Genomic DNA, 14627 nt, shown 5'->3' with positions numbered 1-14627 from the left:
GGAGGGAAAATGGGAAATGCTAGTTTAAATGTCAAAATTCTAGTAAGGAAATTTTTCATCACACATATTCCTTTGTTTTTCTTTACCTCAGTCTAAGTCTCGGTTCCTCCTTGCTTGCGGGCTCCCACAATCTCCCACTCTGCTATTGAATTTTTCTACTACCTTCTACTATCTAATTACCACTATCGGGTTTCATACCCACTCTCCATTCTTCCATTCTCGAGCTCCCTCTATCGGGTTTCTCCCCTCATTACACATCAGCTTCTGCATATTAAATCTCCCAAAAATACTCTTACCGGCCTCCAAAACTGGTAGAGTATCAACCAATTTTAAGAACAACCTCTCACTCCATCGTTATTGGGCTCAGCCTCACATGCACCACTATGTCTCCCTTCCAAGTCGGGCTTTCACTTTTTTTCTATCCTGACATTTCTCAACCATTTTTCACAGTGATAGGATGAAAATTGATTGTAAATCAGAGGAGATACAATTCAGACATGTCCTTTAGAATTACATAATCATGAACGTTGGCAATTAGTGATTAATCAAAAAATCACATTTTTTGGCTTCATCAACATATTCCTCGTAGCATCATATGAAGTTCCTTACACAATTGGCAAATGTGGGCTTAGCAAAAACTTTGGTAAATTAAAAATTGCTTAAGTTTATTTAAAAACAACTTTCTGTTATACATAACAATTTTTCTTCTATCCAATATTTTACTTGATGTTGTTTCTAGAAGAGATTGTATATGTTTTTTGAATCACAATGTTTCAGATCTCACTCTATGATCTATCATCTAGATGTTAGAGAGCAGAAGGTTACTGTGCTTGCTGGCATGTTTTGGCATGAGGGAGCAAGTACCAAAGTGTTGGGCCTATCATTCTTGCAGAGGGTGCTCCTGAGCTTCCCATTTCTACAAATGGTGTAACACTTGTTTAATTGCATGTTTAGTTTGGCATGCAAATGAGCATGTGTAATATTTTTCTTGTAGATCTATTTATTTTTCTTGCAGGGAGACATAGCATAATAAAAGGAAATATGGTTAAAAGTATTTGTTCAGAGCTCATTTTCAAATTGTTTGAAAGATCACTCAAGTCATTCTTTAAATGTATGGATTTGTGGTTTTTTCTGTCAATGCAAATCATGCTGTTTTTAGTAGGCTTAATTCCTTTTGATTACTATCTATGGCATTTTTTCATCTTCTTCACAGGGGCAGGAAAAGCCATACAAAAAGTTTCAAGCAGTCAGCGTAGCTTCTGTTATTGCTCAACTAGTTAACAATATACCAAATAAATGCATCATTTATCCATCTGTATATTTTTACTATTTTTCTTAAGTTGACAATGCTTCCTTTTGAATCTATTTATGTTAAAGCAGGATGTATCAGCATTGACTGTAGTAGAAAAACAAGTTACATAGATGGAAACTTGCATTGTTGCACTTACAGCTGACATTTGACACTTGGAGTTGATATGCACGTTTACATGAAATGCTAAAGTAAGATGCATATCAAATATATTGTCTTGAGTATTTCATGCCAAATTATGGGCTCTCTTGTTAAATGAGCATACACAGTTTAAATGGTATACTCTTACAAACTATTAGCTCTTTTGTTGCTCGCTTACCTAATTTCCCTACAGCTACGAGAAAAAATTAACAATAAATATTTGACCTATTATTAGTGTTGATCTTCTTAAGTTGGGCATTGATTTCAACCCATTCTGATTGATTTGTACAGATTCTTATAACCAGTTCCATATATTTAATTACATTTAGACACTATCTTTTAATGCTTTATTTCAGTGTGCTACATATTGTATTTCATATTTGTGATGTATGATGAAAGTATTATAACATATGGAGGAACAGTCCATGAGTGGCGTGGCCAATTGAAATGGTTTTAGTTTCAATTTTACACCATTTGATACAAATAATCAGTTTACCAATCCACCCCTAGGTTCATTCCATTTGCAGTAAAATCTTCATTACATAGAAAATGTTCACAAAATCTATGTCAATGCTCACACATCTTCTTGGACTTACGCAAATCTATGTCAATCCTGACACATTTTCTTGGACTTACGCAGGAACTATGCTGCCCTGTAGCTCTTGTTAAATATGTTATCAACTTGACTTTTCTATTAAAGGCTCTCATGCTGAATTGAAAGCTAGGTAAAGAAAAAGATATTATACACTATTTTGTTGGTACCCTATGCAGCACAACAAACTTATTCTTACTATAAGACAATTTTCTTTTCTTTTGTTTCATTGTAGATCTTCTGCTTGCACAGAGGTCTCTCCCCATCATTGGACACACTTGATAACATTCAAGCTTTGGATCGCATACAGGAAGTGCGTCTATACACATAAGTATAAAATTCTTCTTTTCCCACAACACATATAACAACAATTTTAAGTGCTTGCAAGGTATATACTTATGAATAAATATGACATCCTAATTTAAATGTATGAAAACAATTTTCATTCCTTTTAAGCTTCATTCATCTCGAGGTGCAATTCACAAACTCAAGAATAGTGGCTTTTGTTCTTTAGGATACCTTTAGGGGAAGAGTATGTGAATGCCCCCTCGTGTTTGGAGTCCAGTTTAGAGGAGATGGCTATTTACACTGCTAAGGTTTGTTGAATCTAATTCTGAATAATATTGCTTTCTATTGTTGAATCTAATCTAATCTATATTTTAACTAGACTTGTAGCTTATATGTTTTGAAATTTTTGTTAGGCCTTGTAGTTTGTATAATTTGATTGCTGGAGAGCTTCTACAGCTAAGCAAGAAGGCCGTTGCACGAGTTATAGCCGCGCGCTCGGGTATGAAAATTGTTTTTTTTTAATTCTAATGTATATTTTAACTATACTTTTAGCTTATATGTTTTGAAATTTCTTTTAGTGGCTTAATGTTGTAAGGTCTCTTGAAATAAGACCTTCAGGCGGTTGGTCAAAGTTTTACTAATAATCTTAGGAATAAAGTCAAAGAAAGTATTTTTAAAATATTAAAGTATTTAGCTAGGTCTAAGAAGATTTGTGTACTTTTGACAATTTTGCTTAGTTTTTGAAAGTTGTAGACCGAAGTTTTCATAGCCCGATTTTTGCTTCCTGCAAAGAACGATCATGTCAAATAATATAAGTGAAGAACAAAACAGGGAGACAATCGCTAGATTGTGGTCTAACTTGAAAAGAAAAGGTGATGGAAAATGTTATTGTCCTTGCAATATTTGTAAGGGCTTAAACCATAGAAGACTACTAATCAAAACAGTTAAGAGACATTGTAGGGAGAATGGTCACATTGAAGGGGGGCATGACTATCATCCACTGGTAAGTCGTTCATTATATCATTTTAACAATTTATATACATATGAAATCACTTGATGATGAGTTGATGATCATGGTTTATTTATGTTAATCAATTTTATATAGGTTGATCTTCCCAGGGAAGTACATGATATGAACCACAACAATCCGAAGAATATGGTTTTCGAAGTGGAGGAACATGGAGGTGCAAATATCCAAGGTGAAGATAATGATCCCATGGAAGATGATGATCATGCGCCAAAAAACACAATTGAAGAGGATGGTATAAATACATTGATCCATGACACATCTAGTCCAAGCGTATCTAATCATGATGATGATGATAGCCTCGATGTACCTCTACTTCAGAAGGCATACGAGCCCCTATACAAAGACTCCCAAACAACTCTTCTCTCTGATGTATTGTTGTTGTTGAACTTGAAGGTTATGAATGGTTTATCCAACATAACAATGTCATGTATGTTAAGGTATGTCATATATGTCTTTATAGTTAGCAAAGGGTGAATAATGTACCACTAATATTGTTTATATTAACAACTTATATTTTTTGTTGTAGATTGATAAGCGAGTTTCTGTTACCATCATCAAATATTCTACCTCGCTCATATCGAGAATTAACTGCTGTTATGAAAGATATTGGAATGGAGTATGAAGCAATACATGCTTGTCCCAATGATCATATTATATATTATAAAGAACATGAATTTGTAACACAATGCCCTATATGTCATACGAGTAGATATTGAACAGATTGACTAACAAAAAAGGTGCCTCAAAAGGTTCTTTGTTACATCCCCATTATTCCATGGATGCGATAATTATTCAGGTGTAGTAGCTTGGCTCAATTTATGGATTATCATGCATGCAATAGAAATCGAGATGACATTATTCGAATCCCTGTGGATGGTTCAGCATTTATGCACATAGAGGAAAAGTGGCAACACTTCAAAGAAGAACCTCGTAATCTCAGGCTTTCATTGGTAGCGGACGGTGTCAATCCATTTGGAGACATGAGATCTGTTTACTCGGTGTGGTCTATTTTTGTTATCAACAATAACATTCCTCCGTGGATGTCAATAAAGAGGGAGCACATTATGTTGGCAATGATTGTTCTAGGTATCTTATCATTTGATAGTTATTAATTTACACGTACTTACAAATCTTGCAATAAAACGGTCACAATAACTATGTAATGTTACTGTTCATTCAAGTAGGTAAATATCAAGTAAAAGATATGAATGTATATATTGAGCCTCTTATCGATGAGTTGGTGGAGTTATGGAACAGTGTCACTATGTATGACGTGTCTAGACCAATACGACAAAGACAATTTCAATTCCATGTAATACTTGCATGGACAATACATGATGCCCCAGGGCTAACACATTTTTGTGGTATGTTATAGTGAATTCAAGTTGCGCACAATAATTCTAATTATAAAAATCAACATATTTAATAATCCAATTACATCATTATCTTGTAGGTCTTCAAACAAAGGGAAAATTTGCATGTCCAGTTTGTGGTCCAAAAATGAAATCTCATCATTCAAAAAGTTTAGGAAAGTAGGTGTTTGATGAGTGTAGACACTTCCTCCACAGGAATCATAAGTATCGAAGTACGAAAAAACATCTTTTCAATGGGAAAGAAGAGACTACATCAAAGCCACGAAGAATGACACCTCGCCTATGGAAGTTGGAATATAATAGAATTAATCGTCGAGGTAATACCGTTCCACCTAATGGTTTATGTTTGTAATTTATATATTTCTATTGTGATTTTTGTTGACTAATTGTGTAATTGATGATCATGAAGGTCATCAAGGCAATACTGACAACCTTCCAAAGGGACTAAACAGCTATCCCAGACAATTTAGTAGGTTGCCCTACTACGAGCACTTACAAATTGTGCATTTTTTTGATACTATGCATATTGGAAAGAATATAACAGAGACATTGTGGAAAATATTGGATGGAAGGCGTGACAAAGAAAAAATTGTCAAAATTTGTAATGACATACATGAATCCAATCATGCATTGAAAAATTTCATTCACTCAAATAGCAATAGAGATCAGATTAATATAAGTGCCCTTCCATGGTTATTAACAGAGCAGCAAAGTGATGCCATAAAAGAAGTCATACGAAAAATTTGATTTCCCACAGGATTTTCTGCAAACATAAACAATCTCATATCAAAAAAAAGTGAATTTGGGCAAGGGCTCAAAATGCATGATTGGCATACTTTCGTCAAGGTAAGTTATGTTCTTCTGTATTTACAATATATTCATAAACTACGTGAATTGTTCGTTATGTTATGTTAGAAAACAATGAAATGATTGGTTTATAATTACTGCAGTACGTGCTTCCTCTATCTCTCCCAAAGCACTTCAACAATAACATCAAACAAGTGATATACGATCTTGGAAAATATATGAGGTAAGTAGTAATATCTATTCAATTTGTTGTATATATTTATTATATTCGTGATTTGTTTTTCTTGCTATGTAATCTATTGTATATTATTTTCTAAAGTCTCATATCTATATATTTTTTGTGACTTGAATCTCTTAATGTAGGTGGTTGTCATCTAAAGAAATCCATAAAGAAGATATAAACTATTGGAAGAGAAGAATTCCTCATTTACTGTGTGAAATGCAAAAGTCTCTACCTCCAACTTTTTTCAATGCACAGGAACACTACCTCATACACCTAGTTGAGGAGATTGAATTGTGTGGACTTGTACACACTAGGTCAATGTGGATGGTTGAGAGGCATTTGAAATCTTTGAAAGCTTTGGTTCGACAAAGAGCACATCCTAAGGGTTATATGGTAGAGGGGTATATGGTATACTAGACTATGGTGTACATTACTGAATATCTTCCGAAGTTTGCATCAAATATCCATGTAGATCGCATTTGGGATCTCGAGCCTTTTAAAAAATTAGAAGGGGAGTACTTGATGGGGAAAGGTACATTGAGGAAAGTGAGAGGTAATAAATTATAAGATGTTATTGTAATAAATTATTTCTTAATCTTCAAAATAAATCGGTTGTAAGTTGTCTATTTTTTTTTTGTATAGGTGCTTGAGAGTGGGATGCACTACATTTGTATATTGCAAACAATCTTGATTGGATGATGGTATGGATTGAACGATGTCAACATTCTGGTCACACATTAACATGGGAAGGTGTATCTTCATTGGTTAAAGAAGCTCATCGTAATGGAGATTCCAATGTTACGCAAAGGGAAATAGATTTAGCACGTGGTTCAAGAGATTTCTAGGTACGTACAAATTTATTAATCACCCGTATATTTATCAACTCACGATACAATAATTTTGATATGTTTCACATATTATTGTAGGTTAAACACCACAAGGTTATGTTCTGTAATGGTCAGAAATTTCGCATCAAAGTGTTGGATGACACGAAGAAAACTTGTGATTCAGGAATAACTGCAGTCTTTCAAGTGACTAATATTTCATCTAGAAACGACTTACATCCTCAAGAGTCTGAAAATCGATAGTATGGCATTTTGGATGAGATAATTGAGTGTGACTTTAGTTCCTTCAAATTAGTACTCTTCATTGTCAAATGGTACAGGCTACGACTTAATCCAAATGATCCTAATAGAACTGTTATTGAACATGATAATGGATTTACAATGGTTAATACAATGTCGTTTGAGCCAGTTGGGGATGAGCCTTATGTTCTTCCAAGCCAATGTGAGCAGGTATTTTACTCAGAGGTTCCACATAAACCGGGTTGGTCATTTGTTGTTAGACATGAACCGAGAGGAAGGCCAATAAAGTATAATGCGATGGAAGAAGAAGATACCGAAGAAGTAGAAGATGATGTAGATGGTGATCACGATCGACAGTTATGGGATGATGTTCCTGACACAAATTTTCATGAAGAAGAAGAAGATGATGATGACGATGATGTTGCTATTGATGATGATGATGTAGATGATGTTGATGTTGATGATGATGTTGATGATGATGACGACGACGATGATGGCGAGGAGGATGATGATGACGACAACGACAATGATGATGATGATGATGATGACGACGACGAGGATGATGATGATGGAATTTAGAGGTATGCCATCAATCCTTAATCTATTTAATATTCATTTCTTGATAGAAATATATTTGTCTTATATATATGGTTACATAGTTTATTCATTATCTATTTAATAGCTACAAGTTTCAACTACAAATAGAATACTGCTAATCTAAATTAACTATTAATCTAACTTAATTAAATAAAACTATTTAAAACACATATTGATGCGTGAATGTACTAAGCCTTATTTTCTTTCAGGTCAAAAGCATTTGTAAGTGTTTAGTTTAGAAAAGGGAATTCATTAAATATTATCTATAAAAGGGAGTTGTACCTAGAATAAAATTCATAGGGAAAACATAATATAAGTGCTTACCCAATTTGTTGGTTAATAATTCAAGTATCTCTAAAATTTCATTTTAGAATAGGAATAACATTGTATCAGTATGTTGATTTACAGACTAAAACTAGAAAACTTATTTTAGTACATGTATTTGGATCTATGGGATTTACACAGTAAGTAAAAAGAAACCAGTAATCCATTTTAAAATTATTATAATGGGTTTTGGAAGAAATTACAGTTATCTTAATTAATATAAAATATCTAACTGAATTTCAAAATGTTATGCAAGTGGCTTTAGTCTAGGTGTTTCCTCCACCTCCACACACATCAAACAACTTCAAATAGCATGTCCCCAAGGTGACTAAGCCCTCAACTCATCAGCTGATACAAAAACCCAGTTTTAGCCCTTCACTAGGCCTACTTCCCTAGTAGGCTTATAATGTGAGCCTGATTTAAGTGTTTTACTGCGTACCTTTTAATGTTTTTAATTTTTATGTGATGCTAATGATGGATGTGATTATGCTCACAATAATTGAATTACATTTGCAGAAAATTGAACCCCTTTCAGGAGCATCCCGCACAGTCTCATGGATCGACAGGTATAAGTCAATACTCCTTATAGATAGTCTATTTAATACACTTATCAATAGTAAGATTGATGTCTTCTAAGATCTCTCCCATTTGCAGGTACCAGCGAATAGGTATTTTTCATAAGTGTCTTCCTTGAGTGAGGGAAATATAGGAATAGAAGAGGAAAGTGAGACATCCAGTTTATCTAGAACAGGGAGATTAACTAGAGGTCAAAGGACTAGAAGGAAATTCAATAAACGCATGAAATTTTTCCTTGCTCAAGGGGGGGTCATGTTCTTATGATGATGAGACGGAAGGCGACATCAAGGTGCCCTTGAGGTACCAACATCTACAGAAACATTGGGTACCCAAGGAACTTCCTCCAATAAACACTGATTTTTGTGTTAACAAGAGGATATATCGCATAGCACCATCATCACTACATGGTTTGGGCCTATTTTCTATGGACGGCATAAAGGTGTCTTACAAAAAAGTTTCTGAATTGATGGAGTATGTTGGACCATGTTACGATTACAAAAGTTGGATGCATATTGTTAAATATAAAAAAAGTATGCGTAGGTATGCCCTCTCGGCAAATTATATACAACAACAAGACAATAATCAAAGTAAAAGTGTGGCTATATACATTGATGGAAGGCCAAAAGCAACAGGGAATATTGCAGGTTTTATAAATAGTACACGACCTGGGTCAACTATAAAGCAACCCAATTGCATATTTGAGGCGCGCGAGGGAAATCGTGTATTCATATGTGTGATAAAATCAATACGTGCAGGGGAAGAGCTTCTTATTGATTACAATTTGAACCGCATAGATACAAACGAGGCTACTATCATGGGGGTGGTACATACTATTAAAACAACTTCTAATCAATGACTCCAACATACCATTTAGTCAATAAATTTTTGGCTAACATTTTTATACTTCATCTTTGACATAGGGGCACAATATGGAGCAACCGCCCGGAGGGGATGCTGACGATGCTCCCACCTCATCTACACATGAGCAGGTAAAACTCATTTGTAATTGTGCAAACTAGATAGAAGCAAAATGTTATTTTTTTAATGTTGTTTTCTTTATTGTTTTGGAGTAATTTTGATAATACTAATACTATTGTTGTCACAGAGGGCTAGTGGTCGGAGGGAGGGAAAGGAACCTGCAGTCCCTCAGTAGGCCCCCCCTAAGGAGGACCCTTTCTATATCGATTTAGCAGAGATCGATGACCCGATCAGTTTGATTAAAATTAATTTAAATAAAATTAGCAAAGAAATTCTACGTTTGGCAACCATAAAGCCTATGACTCAACAAATAAAAGATAGGGCATCTGAATTGTTGCACACCTCTGAGTCCTTAAAAGTAAGTATTAATGAAATTTTTAATTATAACAAGAGTTCAATAATGGTTTTTATGTTATGCTCTTTTATGGCATTAATTAAAATATGGATGCATTGTCTTTACAGAGTTTTTTGCTTGATTTCGAGCTCCGTTCCCATCATGAGGGTGTTTCAGGTGGTTTAGGTAGATCGCATGTTCCATTCCCCACTTCTGTTTTCCACTAAATATATATAGGAATGATCATAATCATTGACAATACATGCTCGAACAATCCTTTTTTTTAATGCTCTAACAATCTTGTCCATGCTAGTCCACGTGTTCTATATTTATGCATGTTGTAACAATTTTATTCTTCAGCTTCACATCAATTGAATCCTACGATGACACCGCCTCCATCTAGGACAACCACAAATCTCTTTCCGACTGCTGAGTCAACAACACGTAGCTTACATGCATCGACTTCTGCACCATCTGCTGGTACACAAATCCCTCTTTTTCTCTCTTATGACAGCAACAAACAGTTTCTTTTTTACAACTTTATAACATCAATTATCATTTGTTTTTTTATACTTCGATCGTGACAAAGACTTATGAAACTTATGAAACTTTTTGCAATAGGACCTGCAACATCATTTCCTGGATGTTTCTATGTTCCTAGTATGGGAACGGTGAAGGATGTCACATTGATCATCAGCGACGATGAAGGCATTCCATTAAAAGTAGCCAAAGTTCCAGGTACTTTAAAGTTATTATTATTCTATAGTGATATAATAGTAATTTAGTTTTTGATCACTCTTCATTGACTAATGATCCCATGATTGTTTTGTAGGGAATGATCTTTTTTGGAGAAAACTTGGTGATGAGTGTTTGCAAAATATTTTGATTTCATATCATTGCTATAATAGTTTTCCTTTTCGTCCATTTCTTGAACTATATTAAAGGTAGCTTCACTTCATTTATGAGTCTAACATGTTTTTTTTACTTAAAAGGTGGAATCACCAATGCAAACCATTGAAGGATGATCTTATAGAGAGCATGACCCAACTCTTTGGACCTTGTGCATTCGAGAGAAACAAGCTCCTTGAAAAAGCTGGTTTATGTTTGAAGTATATTAGGGACCAGTACAGAAAAAATTTATGGGATAACCCCAGGTACGAGCGTCCACCCTATGTTCCTGAGGCTGAGTGGCAGGCTCTGATTTTGGATGGAAAGTATAAAGCTGACAAAAAAAATAATATTACACCAATGGAGAGTACAACAAGGTATGTGATACTATTGAGAATCTAATTATGTACTAATTAACCTCCATATTTATACTATCTAACATATTTCAAAATTTTCATAGATTGCCTGACACATCAAAGGAAACAAAGGAAAGACTAGAAAAGCACGAGACACACAAGCTCAGCTCTGGTGGTTTTTCAAAACTTCAAGCAAGAGTTGTAAGTATTAGTAAATAAAAAATTGTATCAAATTTTTTATATAATGTGAAGGGAAATGCTAGGACTCCCTTATTTAGCTCATCAATTATAAAAAGGTCAATAGAATATAATAACAGTAGTGGATTTTCATATTCAATATAAACAATTCAACAATTGAAGTCAAGACTCTGCAATCTAGATTAGTGAAGAAAACTTGTGATTCACTAATATGACATTATTTAAAATCTCACCCTTGACTGAATTTTCCTCCAATAGTTGAGAATAAAGGCAGTGATTGAAAGAATGAGGGAATGCAGCAACACTTGCAGCCATTTTTATTTCCAAAGAGCTGAACTAACTCTTACCCAACTTAAGAATCTGGAGAAAATATGTTGGTACAAGCAAAGCATACAAACACACAACATTTATATAGTAGATTGCTCCATCAAAACTGCTTGATTTTTCTCCTATTATATTTTGATGGATATAGATGATTTGCTGTTGATATTTTAACTACCCTCCATTGGTTGATGAAACAATGCAAGTAAAATTCACCATACCACACAAAAATGCAGGGCTCAGAGTTCAAGAGATGCCTCATAGAAGACGATAAGAGAATTGGCTTCCAACAAGGCTATAGAGTCGTGGCTGAATGGCTACAAGCTGAAATTAGTGTGGAAGGTTCTAATACTGATGCATCTGAGCCATAGGTAAATAAGCTAAATGAAATTTATTTCAAATTGAATACTTTACCAATTAGTCTATTTGATGTTAAGTTCCAATATAAAGTGAGTATATCTGTTTTAAGCAAGCAATGATAACAATGCGTAGGATGTTGGAATGCAGCCTGACAATCCTTCTACACAATCTGTGGATGTCGAAGGTTCGCATGATGTGCATCCCAGTGGTGGAGGTATACATTTCCTATTAAATTTTTTATATGTAATTGCAATTGGTGTTTGGATTAATGTAACATTTTGTATAGCAGTTGTAGAGGATCGAGGGGTCAATGTTCATGACCGTGTTGAAGTTGAGTCCAGACAAAATGATGTGGTCAGATCAGGTAAAGAAACACAGTTATGTTATTTTAAAAAAATTAAATACTTGTAACAATTATAATAAATTATTTTTAATTTAACTCTTTTATTTGTTATTGCAGAGGACCCCCCTTTGCAACAGCATAGGAATTTGAGATCATCAAGAATAGAGAACAGAACAACTGATGAGGGGGGAATTGATGATGACACGGATGCTCCTCTTAGAGCTTACATAGAAAAAAGAAATAGAAAGAAAAAAAAGAAATGATTGTCACTACATACCTTAATTGATAATGACTGTATTTTATGTCTCAATGAATTTAATTATGTGCTAATGAATGTTCATGAATTATGTGTTAATGCAAAATATTGATGAATGTTGCATGTTAACGAATCTAATGTGTTAATGAACGTTATCATGTGATATTGATTGAATGTTACATTTTATTAATGGTTGAAAGAATGAATGAATGTTAGATGTTAACGGGGAATGTAGAGTGATGTTAGGGGGAGGGGGGTGGGGCCAAATGAGCTTCCACCTTCACGTGGTTGGCCCTGTTTAGTAGAGAATATTAAACTATTCTTGAAACAAAGTGAAGCTCAATAAGATACTTGTTATTACCTTTTAAAAAAAAAATTGTGTGCTTTAGCCTTGATTTTTGAGCATGACATTAACCTTTAAAAAACTCCATGGTTAAGAACATTTGGGTTGGAGTGGTGCTTGGGTGGGTAACATCTCGAGAAAGCCCAATGCTTCACCTCCGTGAGCAAACCTAGATGCAATGAGTATTTAGTGTTCTATTCATTCTAATGAGAAAGAAGTTATTGTGAAACACTACTCATAAACATAGACCAATGAGTTTGACCGAAAACTACACAATTGAATCCTGATAGCAACATCACAACATTAAAAAAACTTATAACTTGTTAATGCACAAGAAAATTTTGTGTCAATAACAATAGTTTTTGGCTAGTTGAAAGTAATACTTATCTAATTTTTTTGTACTTCCTCATGTAAGACATTTGATATTTACTTTATTGATACTAGAAGAAAATATAATGAACTCCTCCTTAGACCGTTGAAGATAATAATGCAACAAAACCAAATCTATAAAAATTAAGAAGAGTGTTGACATAAGAGAAAACAAGAGGAGAAAAAAACATAAGATATATACTCAAATAACCACCCTACCCCAAAACACACGAATGTGTGTTAATTCTCCATATAGGTTGTGATACACTCATAAACTCCAACGCTTCATAAGAGATCACCACTCTAATTTCTTATGAGTTCAAATACCATTTCCTTAAAAAAGCCAAATAAAATTGTCCATTCAATCTTCATCCAAGCCTTCAATTGGAGCATTATGACATATAGGCGATCAAACAAGTCCTCAAGTTTATAAGCGGCACACTTATACTTCCCCTGCAGGCCATTCAAAACATTTGGTGATTCCTTCTAGCTTGAACCTCCACTTTCTCACAGTTTGACATGTTACTTGGATGGTCTGCCCTTTTAATCAAGCTTCAAATTATTACAAAAATTGTGTTATGGCAAGCCCTAGGCTCATCGCATTGTCTCTATCCATACCTTAATCAATCTGCAAGCTCAATTTAGGATGCAATTTTCTAAAGTCTGCCCAACTAAACTTCCCAAGAAGACCACCCCGCCGAAAGGGATGAGACTCTTCTAACAAATGTGTGTACTATATGCCTAAGGCGGAATAAGGTTTTACCAATGGAAGCCCTCTCGACACATACAGCAATATTCTGCTCCTCCCCACCAATCACAGCAGTGAATGGATCCATTCTTGTGGTCTAAGATCTATAAGCCGAGGTGTAATTTATTTTTGGCTGGTATGCCCACATTCTTTGGCAGCTACTCAAATTAAACAACAATTGTTTTCAACATCATCAATGGCTACTTCCACGTTAGTTTGGTCCCATCTCCTGGCAATAAGAACTATTTCATCAAAACCCCAAATCTTACATGGACATTGTATTTTTATTCTGCCATATTTTGTGCAGCTTAATCCCCGATTCCTTCACTTGCCACACAAATTGTGCCAATAAGGGCCTGGTTTTCTTTGGTTGTTTCTACATTGATATTGGTTGGTTTCTATGACATGTCAGCATAAATGTGGGCAACCAATACGCTATTGATTTTGGGAGGATGTAAGATGCTACATGCCTATCAACCCCAAATACTACAAAATACATTTAATTTATAAAAATAACAATGTGCATGGTTGGGGTTAACGAGTAGTTCATCCATGTGCTTGGTTCTGATTTGATGAAAACTAAATCTCTTAATAACCTACCTCAAAAAACAATTTGGCAATTGAGATTGGATATTAAAAACCACATATCTAGCTGTTTGGATGGTTTGCTTGTAACTATGTAATTAATGCATTGGATTCCGGTTGGATCAGAATTTTGCTAATACCCATTTTGTCTGAATTGTTAAGGTAGCTCTTCCACAAGAATTTTTTTCTGCTTTAGATAACTT

General features: G+C 34.5%; 1 long non-coding RNA gene across 1 annotated transcript; it reads left to right on the top strand.

Moving 5' to 3' along the window:
* The first annotated feature begins 2311 nt into the window (after positions 1-2311).
* LOC149556657 (uncharacterized) lies at positions 2312-2830 on the top strand. The gene is made up of 3 exons (XR_016352366.1): positions 2312-2373; positions 2557-2638; positions 2744-2830. It is a non-coding gene; the product is annotated as an uncharacterized LOC149556657 (long non-coding RNA).
* Positions 2831-14627: the final 11797 nt, after the last annotated feature.

This window comes from Cupressus sempervirens, chromosome 5, assembly GCF_028749045.1.
Source record: "Cupressus sempervirens isolate cs-2001-9-10 chromosome 5, ASM2874904v1, whole genome shotgun sequence".
In the NCBI taxonomy this organism is placed as follows: Eukaryota; Viridiplantae; Streptophyta; class Pinopsida; order Cupressales; family Cupressaceae; genus Cupressus; species Cupressus sempervirens.
This window is presented reverse-complemented; position numbering and strand designations above follow the sequence as displayed.